The following is a 12,703-nucleotide window of genomic DNA, read 5'->3' on the forward strand; positions in this document are numbered from 1 at the left end:
TGTCTCCCTCTCTCTCTGCCCCTCCCCTGTTCATGCTCTGTCTCTCTCTGTCTCAAAAATAAATAAACGTTAAAAAAAAATTTTTAAAAAAAATAAAAAAAAAAAAAAGAAAGATTATTTTAATTACTCTTACCTTTTTAAAATACAGAAAATAAATTATAAACATTGTCTTCTTTGAAATTTATAGTTTCCATTACAGTGAAAATAATTTTATGTCATATCAGGCTTCTTTTCCATTAAAGATTATGTATAACTCTCTACAGAATTTCTTGGTTTCTTTCCCCATTGAAGAGACTACAGAAACCCTGCTAAATTTATAGATAAAAAGAGATGAGGGGTTTGACTGAAACATCTTCTGCTGAAAATTTTATTTTGTTTTAGTAAAATATGGTGCTAGACAATTTTTCTAACATATTTAGCTTAATTTATCACTGAAAGGAAACATTGTAATTGAACAACATAACAATTAACATTATTCAAGTTTTTTTTTCCTTTATTTCACTTCTAATTTTATTTATGCCTCTTCCAAAGTATTGCATAAAAGTGTTTATTTAATTTTTCTTGTCAGTATTCCATGTTTTGATTCCTAAGTATATATTTCAAATAAAAGTAAGAAATTTGCCAAATGGGTTGGTTCTATTAAAGGAGAAGCTATCAGCAACAGGCCTTTTAGTAAAACCAAAGGAAGTAATATACATTCATGTGCATTTTATTGCTAAGAGCACATTTTATTGCTAAAAAGGTACAGAGGCCAAGGGCTTAATGCATTGATAATAATATCAGACACTGTATTTTCTTGTGTGTGTGTGTGTGTGTGTGTGTGTGTGTGTGTGTGTGTGATTGTGAATAGAATAGCCAAGATTAATAATCTAGTTTATGTAAAAATATTCACTCTGAAATCCACAGAAAGACTTGTTTCTTTCTTTTTTTAAAAAACGCATTTAAATAAATATTTTTGGTGAAATTTTTAAGACAGTAACACAAGTACTTTGAGGAAAAATTAATATTTTCAGTAAATTTAATTAGCTTAAGTAGAAATTTAGTGTTCAGTTGACACACTAGAGAATATTTGTGATACTTTACTAAAACTTCTGGAAGGCTTTTGAGAAAAATTAAGCTTCCTGATTATGTAAATTAACTTGGAAAAAGAGTTGAGCTGAAATTTATTTACATGCCTGTGTCTTAGAACCATTTGTTGTAAAATTTGGGGAAAGGAACTTTTAATTTGTGATGAAGTGTTAAGTGGTCCTTTTTTATTCAAAACAAGTGATATTTGAATTCCATTTTCCTTCCTTAAATGGAACATTATTAAATTGTTTATATTTTGTAAGCTTCACTTTGATCAATAGTAATAGTTCCTAAAAATGCACATAAAATGAATTTTTAAACCAATAGAACATAACTTTTAAATGAAGTACTATTTTAAACTATGTCCTGCATCACCTTTTTTTAAAACCAACTAGTACTTTGTAAAAGTAAAAAATATATATTAATAAGGCTAATCTCAATGTCCCTGTTTTGAATTTTTTTAAATAAAGGCATCCTGTAACAATTATTTTGCATTGTTTATATGTTTTGTTTTGTTTAGAAAAAGTTACTCTCTTAATATACTAGATACCATCTTTCTAGGAAATTAATATCTTCACATTGAGAGTGTCAAACCTAGCCTCTTGAGGATTTAACCTGACTAACCTGGCCCCAGCTACATTCTTTCCCTGATCTCCATTACAAGCAGTATTTACACAACTAATCTGGTACTTGTGGTGTCTTATTTTCCATTTACTTTTCTTTTTTTTTTTTTAACATTTATTTATTTTTGAGACAGAGAGAGACAGAGCATGAACGGGGGAAGGTCAGAGAGAGGGAGACACAGAATCTGAAACAGGCTCCAGGCTCTGAGCTGTCAGCACAGAGCCCGATGCGGGGCTCAAACTCACTGACCGCGAGATCATGACCTGAGCCGAAGTCAGCCGCTTAACCGACTGAGCCACCCAGGCGCCCCCATACTTTTCTTCATATGAATGTCTTCATCTTCTTTTTTTGTGTAAAGAACAGTGTTTACTATTTTTTATTAATTAAATTTTTTTTTCATGTTTATTTGAGAGAGAGAGAGAGAGAGAGAGAGAGAGAGAGAGAGAAGGCCAGGGGTAGAGAGAGAGGGAGACACAGAATCCTAAGCAGTCTCCAGGCTCTGAGCTGTCAGCACAGAACCCAACTCGAGGCTTGGGCTCACAAACCACGAGATCATGACCTGAGCTGATGTCAGACGCTTAACTGACTGAGCCACCCAGGTGCCCCAAGAACTCACTCTTTAAAGCAGGCACTATGCGTCAGTCACCTGGCTGTTTCATCTCATGCAGAGCTGTGAGCACTTACCAATTTCAGACTTCAGGGAAGAGTGTGGGCTTTGGGACCAGATAGGTTTGGATTTCGATTCTGGCTCTGCCACTTTATAATTATGATCTGGAAAAAGTTTTTCCTCAATTTCCTCTTCTTTAAGATAGCAAGAAAATAAGAGTTACCTCACTATTAAGATTAGCAAAGACAATCTCAAAATCATGCCTAGCCCTCTAAACAGTTTTGTTCTTCAATGTATGTTATCTTTTATTCTCCTATTTTCACCTCTCTTCACAACTGCTGGCAAGAGTCTCTTTTTTTTTTTTTTTTTTTTTTGTCTTTACTTCTCCTGACTCCCCCACTCCTTTTTTTTAATGGTTGCTTTTTTGGTGTCCCTAATTCAAAAGCTATATGAGAGACCTGGTAGAATTTTACTTACATTTGAAAAAGTCTTGGCATTGAAGTAGGCAAAAACAAAAGCAAAAAACAAAAACACAACTTCAACTTATTTTAGAAATCACTCATGGTTGTTAGGATCAGTTTGAGATCTTATGCTTCATGGATTTACTTGCAAAATACTGAATGTTTATTTCATGGAATAGTTTGAAGAATTAGGTAATTTTTTGAAAGCATGGATATAAGAAGACCAAGGTAGTGGGTCAAATCAACATGTGGTTACTTGGTTTCACTGGATTTGGTGGCTTTGACACTATTTGTAACCTAAAGCAGTCAAATGAGTAACTTATTTATCCCAATCAGAATCCAATTCCATCTATAAAAAAAGAAAAACTCACATTCTATTCCTGCTTGATATTGTGAATGTAGCCACATTGTTTTTCATGAAAAGCAATACCATAACTCGCTCATATTGATGGGAACATTGGAAACTCTAAATGACTTTGCCATGATCATATAGCTTTTGAATGTCTTGCTTCCACAATATCATGTGTTCCCCCACTAAGGAGCTCACTGTTTCTTTAACACCTGTTTTATGTCATTTTATATAAATTCCTTTCATTTTACTTACATTGCGAAGGGTTCCCTCCTATTGCTCCACTCTCCAGGGGTGGAGGTATAGCTGGAACATGTTATACTGTGGAAATTACTTCTAGAAAAGCACACTGACAATTGTTATTATTAACACAATTGATCACTAAGTTCTTATGTCTCAAAAGAGAGGGTCAAGACATTGCTAACCAGACCCAGATTCTACTAGGCTATCATAAGGGTGATATTTTGGTGAAAATTTTAATGATAGCAGAAATTTTGAAACTCTTTCAGCATTGGTTAGGTAAACAGCATTAGAACCTGTCAGCTAATTGATCCATTTATCTCCCTTAGTCCCACCATTTGGTGCCTCAGCCTCCAACCACTAAGTTTTGAGCATTGTGGGAAAGGTTTCATTGGCATCACTTATTGCCATTAAAGCACTTCCCTTCTGAATGTTGGCTGCCAAAGTATGTGGTATCCTGTGGAGCAAGAGGATGAGGACATAGATTGCAGTGAGGCTGAACAGTTTGCACTTCCTAGCAGTGACACCAGACATCAATCTTTCCTAAAGACAGCCGAGAACACATGAATATAAGAACTCTTTAAAAAGAACAAGTGAGGCATTATCCAACCAAAAAAAAAAAAATGCCACCAAAGCATTTTCTTAGTAAGTTTCTCAAGGACGAAAATGTATTAAAATTACTTAAATTGTCATGTTGATTGTTTCAAGAAACAAATAAAAATCTATCTCTCTAAGGTAGATATTTGTGAGGCTGGAATTACTGATGCTATAGTGTTTGAGAATCATTTAATTGCATCTCAGAGTATGTGCTGTATGTTTTACATGTGCACATCAGCTGGCCTTGCAAAAGAATACTAATTTGGTCACAACTAGTCTGTTTCACATGGTCTACAGCATCAAATGTGACATCATTATAAGAAATCACGTTATGCAACTCTGCAATGCTAGCAGAATGTGGTGGGTTTTTTTGTTGTTGTTTTGTTTTGTTTGTTTTTGGTCATTTGACAAGATTTTAGACATGTTGACCACAAGAAAAAGAAAATTATTAGGAGAGATGTGTTAAAATCATTGTTTTGACCTACACTAATTTGTTGTGTTATCTACTAATAAATGTGTGGTTGCTCAAATTCACATTGCACTGCAAAGCTCAGGGATCAAGGCAAGTTATTGTGGACTCCTAAGTGTTAGACTGTACTGAGAAATGGCTAATAGGAGCCTTGGACTTTGATAATATGTTGCTTCATGTCTTTTAAACTTTAACCAACTTAAGCGATCTTCATTGCATGCGTAGTAACTTTACAAATAATATTTTCTGATACCAATGACATTATAAAATATTTCTAACAACTTGTTTTTGAAATTATATTTAAGTAGAATGCTACTGCAAGAGGAAAGCATTTTTTTTCAATAAAAAATATGGTTATTTGTATTTGACCATTAGGATTAAGACCGGTTCGCAGTACAACCTCAAATATTTGGAACAACAGAAAAGAGTGAGAAAGAGGATGCATGAAAGCCTTATGTATTTTGACACTTTTTTTGTTTTTGTTTTCTATATGGGAATTTAAAAATGATCAGGGAGTTTTGTGTAGATATATTAGTTATTTGTCTTTGTTTTTATTTTTTGAGATTCTTAAAAGAAAATATGACAAAGTGATATGTCATGTTCGTATTCTCCCAACCTCAAAAGTGTATCAAAAATATATATCTCCAGGTAAAGATTAATTTTGTGATGAGGTAGGTTTAATTAAGAGCAAGTGGGATAGCTCTAGAGGTAGGTTTAATTAAGAGCAAGTGGGATAGCTCTAGTAGGGACATTCTGCAAATGGTTACGAAAACTAAACACAGCACTCCAGGATAGGCTCCAAGTTTGATATTCTAACTTCAGGACCAGAAGGGCTGCAATAGGTCATATAATAATATTTAATATATTTTGGAGAATTAGAGGAGAATGTTCTTCAGTATGAAAGCTATCTTATTACTCTAGAATTTGACTATGTCAAGTACAGTTTTTGAGTTTTTTCATGCCCTCTTCCCTATAATTTTTCTAAAACGTCAAATCTTTGAAGAAAGAATATCTTAAATTCTATTATTTGACTTCACAAATAATCATGTTCCTCTATGTTACTTTTGTCATTCAACATTTTTCTTCATATTTTCTCATTTTTTTAATGTTCCCATTACTAATAAAACCAATTCTTGGGCCTGTTTGCTGCAGTGTATTAGAAGAAAATATCACAAGCTTCAGTGAGGTCATTTTTAAAAATTTACTTTTATAGGGGCGGATGGGTGGCTCAGTTTGTTAAGTGTCTGACTTTGGCTCAGGTCATGATCTCAGGGTTTGAGTTCGAGCCCCACATTGGCCTCTGTGCTGACAGCTCAGAGCCTGGAGCCTGCTTTGGATTCTGTGTCTCCCTCTCTCTCTGCCTCTCCTCCACTTGTCCCCTCTCTCTCTCTCTCAAAAATAAATAAAATGTACAAAAAATTATTTTTACAGAAATACTGGTTTTTGTCCTGATTATATGCTAAGCCCTGTGTAACTATCTAAAGAGAGGTCAGAGGATACAAAAAAGCACTGAGGTTGCTTCTGTTTTGAGGTCTTCCCAGTCTATTCTCTCCCTTGCCTGGGGACTGAGAAGACATGATGCGATTTAGAAGGAAAGGACAACAGGAGACAGAAAGCAAGACAATTAAATAGATTCAAGGCATAATATGTATGGAATTTCCCCTAAGGAATTCAGACCTAGAAGTCAACAGACACCTATAGACTGAAGTATTTGGGAACCATCATCTTTTGGATAAGGATTTATTGAAGTCATTTCATGTCATGGCACACCATGAAAAACAAGAAGCAAGGAGCAAAGAAAAATAAATTAGTCCCTTTAAATAGGTGAGAAAAGGGGAAGAGGTTAGGAAAATGCACCTGGCCTGAAAAATGAGGAGAACTGGGAACAAGGGAAAGGGAAAGCCAGAGGGAGAGGTTTTCAAGATAGATTCAGTGGACAAATGTTTTAGAAAGTTCAAATAGAATGACACCTAAAAGAAGTATTTAGCTTTGACAATAAAGAGGCCAATAATGATTTTGGAGAGAATTAAGTGCCATTAAGAATGAGCTTAAGAATGAATGGGAGTTAAGAAAGTAAATAAATTTCTCTTTTAAGATGTTTAAGGTGAAAAAAAAATTAAAGGAACGGAAGGTCAATGGATCATGTTTTACAAAGTGGAGTGTTTGGTTATGATTGAAATTAAAGAGAAGGAATAGTGTAAAGAGAAATTAAAAAAAAACATTGCTTTTACCAATGAGAAAGTTGAACAAATAAAATAGTGTGACATGGTTATTGATTATTCAAATGAGCCAGTTTTTAATAAACACAGGTTTAATCAAGAAAAATATATTGATGTCTACCATGCAAAGACACGATGAGGCACTATGGAAAATACAAAGACAAATTAATCTCCTTAATTAAGAAGCCTATAAAACAGAGGAAGATGCAAAATAGTAGAGTATTCGTGATGCTAGAGGCCTAGGAATAATAAACATTATATAATAATTGTGACTGGGAGGGTTAGAAAATGACATATGCAGTGATCCTTGAAAGATGAAGAATATTTTGACGGGTCACACAAAGACAGGGGACCATGAAAGTGATGAGGGTATTCAATCCCAGAGAATAGAGGGTATGCAACAAAGAGAAAGTGGAAGGTGCATAATTTTTTAGTGTAATATTCCTGTATCATAAACTGTTACTCTTCGGATTTTACCTCAATCATTTAAAATATGTTAAAGCCACTCTTAGCTTGTTGGCTGTACAAAGCAGGTTGTGGGCAGGATTTGGTCCATGACCAAATAAATTCTAATGGATTTTTTTTTTTTTTACTTCATACTAAAAAGTTGTATCTTCTCTTTTGCTCTTTTCAAATTTTAAAAGCATATAAACATACAATTGGAGAATTCTCATTCTAAAATTCTACAAGATAGAATTAAAAGCTTCCATTTGAATATCATGTTTTAAAAATCTATTAAAATTGTGATTCCAAGAGAGGTTAGAATTGGAAAAGTCAGTGTTTTATAGTGTTAGATTTCTTGTCAAAGGCAAGAGGGTTATTCTCTCCATCCACAGGTGAGAAGACACTTCAGTAGACTTACTTAGATATATTTTAGATATGTAAAATAGACTCTTTTGCTTATAGACACAAATGTCTCATCATTCTGAAAACTTTCTCCGAAGTAACCCCATTCTTTGTTATATATGCTAAAAATATATTTTAATAAAACTCTCAGGTATCTAAATTGGGTTTCATCAAAATTGAAAGTTATGTTCTTAAGACACTTAGAAATGAAAAGTCAAGCCATAGCAGAGGAGAAAATGTTTGCAAATCACATATCTAAAAAGGACTTGTATAATGAATATATAAGATTTCTGAAAACTCAATAATAAGACTACAACTGGATTAAAATGGGGGCACAAATTTTGATTAGATAGTTCAAAGAACATGTATAGATGGCAAATAACCACATGGAGAGATAATCATAGTCATTAGCTATTATGGCAATGGAAAGTAAAACTTCAATGTGATACAATTATACAAGTCTTAGAATGCTATGAAACACAATGGAGTACTACGTGGCAATGAGAAAGAATGAAATATGGCCCTTTGTGGCAACGTGGATGGAACTGGAGAGTGTGATGCTAAGTGGAATAAGCCATACAGAGAAAGACAGATACCATATGGTTTCACTCTTATGTGGATCCTGAGAAACTTAACAGAAACCCATGGGGGAGGGGAAGGAAAAAAAAAAAGAAAGAGGTTAGAGTGGGAGAGAGCCAAAGCATAAGAGACTTAAAAACTGAGAACAAACTGAGGGTTGATGGGGGGTGGGAGGGAGGGGAGGGTAGGTGATGGGTATTGAGGAGGGCACCTTTTGGGATGAGCACTGGGTGTTTTATGGAAACCAATTTGACAATCAATTTCATATATTGAAAAAAAAGAAACAAATAAATTAAAAACAAAATTAATAATGCCAAGGGTTGCTAGACATGTAGAGAAAATGTAACTCTCATACACTGCTGGTGGTAGTACAAGAAAATGCACAGCCACTGGAAAACGGTTTGATTGTTTCTTTACAACCTAAATGTAAATATACTATACAGCTCAGTAATCTCACCCCTGAGTATTTGCCCAAGTGAAATGAAACTTAGGTTCTGAGAAAAAAACTATATTAGAATGTTTATAGATGCTTTGTAATTGCCCCAAACTGGAAGCAACTAAAATGTTCTTCAACTAGTGAACGAATAAAAACAAAACAAAAATTTTGATTCAACCATTAAAATGGAATACTACTCGGCAAAAAAAAGGAAAAACAAAGTACAGATAAAATGGAGAAGTCTGTAATGCATTATGCTTAGTAAAAGAAACCAGACTCAAAAGGCTAAATACTATGTAATTTATTTATATGAAATTCTCAAAAAGCAAAACTATAGTAAAGCATTCAAACCAATGGATATGAAAGACTGGGAGAATGAGGCATAGGGGATTGACCACTATATTATCCACTTGTTTGTAACACATTAGTGGCTTAGCTCACAGTCTCTGTGGGTCTGGATTCTGGGCACAGTTTATTAGTTGAGTGCTTCTGGCTCAAGGTCTTTCACGAGGTTGTAGTTAAGCAGTTAAACTGTCTGCTAGCTGCAATGTTACATGAAGGATCAGCTGGGGGAAGATCTGCTTCCAAATTTACTTACATGGTCGTTGGCAGGATTCAATTCCTTGTGGAGTTTGAGCTGAGGTGCTTAGTTCCTCACTGGTTAGCTTGGGGCCTCTCCTGATTCCCTACCATATGTGCTTTTCAAAAAGGCAGTTCACAACATGGTGACTGACTTTCCTTAGAGAATTTGAGAATATAAGAGCACTCGAGATGTAAGCCTCTGTCTTTTTACAACCTAATATCACAATTGACATCCCATCACCTTTGCCAAAATTATATTCATTAGAAGGGAATTATTAAATCCAGCCCACACTCAATGGGAGGGATTATACAAGGGATGAACATCCACAAGGCAAGGATCACTGGGGGCTCTCTGAGAGGCTACCTCCCATAGACAGCCTTCTAGATCCCAGTGATTCATTTTTTTCCTGAATTCAAAACACCCTCACCTTCCCCAAGGTCCCAAGAGTTTCATCCCATTACGTTATCAGTTCACAGTTCAGAATATCATCATCTGATCAGGGAGCCATGTTCGAGTTTACTTGCCACAAGCACAAAGTGCAATGAGGAATTTTTTGGGTTGGTCAGAACTGTCCTGTATCTTGATTGCGATTACACAGCTGTATTTGCTTGGTAAAAACTCATATTACCAAGTACTAAAGGGATGGATTTCACCATATGTAAGCTATACTTCAATTAAAAAAAAATGTTAACAAACTCAAGAATATAACATACACATAAACACACATATTGCATTAGATTTTGGCCAAATCAAATGATTGGTCAATGTATTAATAAAATATATTTATACAAGTCTATATTTTAATACTGGAAAGTAACATAATGTTTCTAGCTATATTATTGAAAAGCCATAACAACATCCTGTATGCTTGTATAATCAGTAATTCGCTAATAGGAAAAGAAAATTGTTATGGACTATAACTTATAATTACGTTAGTTCATTGATAGAAAGAAGTTTATTCTTAAAATATCATCTTTCCTCTTTAATATTTGTTTTTATTCCTTAGAACAGATAATTCATCAATTCACATATTAGTGAAAATGAACATATTTGAAAGTGTACTATTAATCTGTTATTTTGCTTATAAAAGAACTACTGAAATAATTTTCTATAAAACGCATTTTTATAACCACTTTCTAAATGATTTATACTTCAAGTAAGGTGCATATAAACTGTGGGAAAAAATCTTATATTTTTTTCTTGTTTTTCCTAGTTCTGAAAAGTGACAGAGGTAAGGCAGTAGGATCCAGTTACTGTACCCTGTTTATACAGCTGTACTTCATTGAACGAAGTCTTGTGTTACACACAGTTTGTGATAGGAAGTAAATGCTTTTAAAACAACCAAAGAGATAGGTCTTTAACCTCCACCTTTGTGGATTCTTTGTTCCACCAGTTAGCTTCTGTGGAAGTTATAGGAAATAGTTTAAATATATCCTATTACTCTCTAATTGGGCCTCATCTGATTAGCTCATCCCCTTCTGAATTCATAACATGCATGCATTATGATGAGTTTTTTTTTAATATATGAAATTTACTGTCAAATTGGTTTCCATACAACACCCAGTGCTTATGATGAGTTTTTAAAGTAAATCCCAACAAGTCCAACAAAATGGACAATGATTTTTTTGTAACAAAGCTTTTAAGTAATAGGTTCCAAAATGTTTAATAATGGTTATGTTCTAAAGAGAAAATGGTGTTTGGATTATTTTAGAGCCTAACTCTACAAGGAGTTTTAAAAGGCTTAGTAGATTCATCAAGTTTATTACCTCTCGATAATATTTCACACAACATTTGAAGATATCAAGTGCCACAGGATTCTTTGTAAATCTCTTATTTGAAGTGTATAACTAGTCAATAAGCAAGAGATTAAGATTCTAGGTTATTTCAAGGATTATGCTTGGGAAGTTTGGGGTCATTATGATGAAATAGTTTTCATTTGCATAAGAGCAATTTCCTTAATTGGTTGGATAGACATACAAGGTAATTACTAGGAATGATTAAAATGTCAACCAATCAGGGGTGCCTGGGTGGCTCAGTCACTTAAGCATCAGGGTCTTGACTTAGGCTCAGGTCAAAATTTTAGGATTCATGGATTTGAGGCCTGCATTGGGCTCTGCACTAACATCACAGAGTTTGTTTGGGAGTCTCTCTCTCTCTCTCTCTCTCTCTCTCCCTCTGCCCCCACTCATGTGCTCTGTTGCTCTCTCTCAAAATAAATAAATACACTTAAAAAATGTCAACCAATCAGGAACTAAGTTACACATAAACTTACGGTTTATGAAAATACTTGCCCCCCCTGAAAGTATATAACTTTAATAGTAATGACTTCTGATGGAGAATTGTATTCATAATTCTCTTCATAATCTTTCCATTTTCAGAGAGTTAAGTCCTTCTTAAATCTGAGCTGTCCTGTATTTACCAAAAATTCTTTTGCAATTTTGTTTGGTAACTCTATATAGATTGTCCAGAGATTTTTCATTTCCTAAATGAGAAGCAGAGAAGTCCACCCAGATTGGTAAGGAAGGGATATATATATATATATATATATATATATATATATATATATATATATATTAATGTATATATATATTTATATATATATAAAATCTTCTAACAAATTATTCTGCCACATGCAAGGTATTTTAACTTCTAGTATAGGGCTACTGTAAACATCCATACCCAATATTTCCATTCTTAGTCTGTTTGGTCCCCATGTGTGCAAGACTAAAGGATTTAATTTCTAATATATACTGGCATGGATACAGTGATCATATCACATGGTTAATTTTGTCTCCTATATCTCCTATCTCCTGTATTTGTAGCAAAGAACTTAATTATAGTTAGTTTAGCTAAGAACATACTTTCTTTTAACTGAATAGACTATAATGTGGTATCTGTAATTATGATAGGAAATAAAAAATATGCACAGAGTGAAAAATGTGGGATTGTTCTATTCTGTCTACTAAGGAGGTCACTAGAGTGACATATTGTTGTAGAAAAAAAACAAGGAACCATCCGTTTGGGATGTAAATGAATTGCAAGGCTGTATGTGAACAGTCTGCATAATACTTGATGAAAATATACAACTTACATTTAATTTTTTATTATAAGGATGAAACAGCAATTATGTGTGGAAATTTTAAAAATGATAGTGTAAGATACTGGATATTTGTAAGGTATTGGAAAAGCTATATGTTAACTAATATATTTCTATAAATAAAAAATGAATTGTTAGATCTTAGGACAAAATATTACTCTGCTCCGCCTTTTATTCCAATAGACAGATTTTGAGACATTTAAAAAGCCATCAGGAAGAAATTTTATTTACTATTTCATTCCAAAATTTATACCAGTTTCTCCCATTACATTATTCTTCTTTAATTATAAGTATATTATCACATACTGAAAAATCATCACTATCCATTGACTGCATTGTTACAACACTGACGGTCAGCTTTTATGATTTGTCATATTATAATAATACATTAGCAAGTATAAATTTTGGAAGTCATTTCAGCTTGCTGGAGGCATTTCATTATTTCACATACACTATCCATACTTATTGGCTATGTTTCAGTTTTCTTATTTGTTTGTAATTTGTACCCTCACTGTTTCCAAAAGTCAT

The 12,703-nt window shown here is 33.7% G+C and overlaps 1 protein-coding gene across 6 annotated transcripts in view; it reads left to right on the plus strand.

The window, feature by feature from the left end:
- Positions 1–12,703, plus strand: part of AGMO (alkylglycerol monooxygenase) — a 377,151-nt gene that overhangs the window by 156,265 nt on the left and 208,183 nt on the right. The window lies entirely within an intron of this gene.

The sequence above is a fragment of the Neofelis nebulosa genome, chromosome 4 (assembly GCF_028018385.1).
Source record: "Neofelis nebulosa isolate mNeoNeb1 chromosome 4, mNeoNeb1.pri, whole genome shotgun sequence".
NCBI classification, from domain to species: domain Eukaryota; kingdom Metazoa; phylum Chordata; class Mammalia; order Carnivora; family Felidae; genus Neofelis; species Neofelis nebulosa.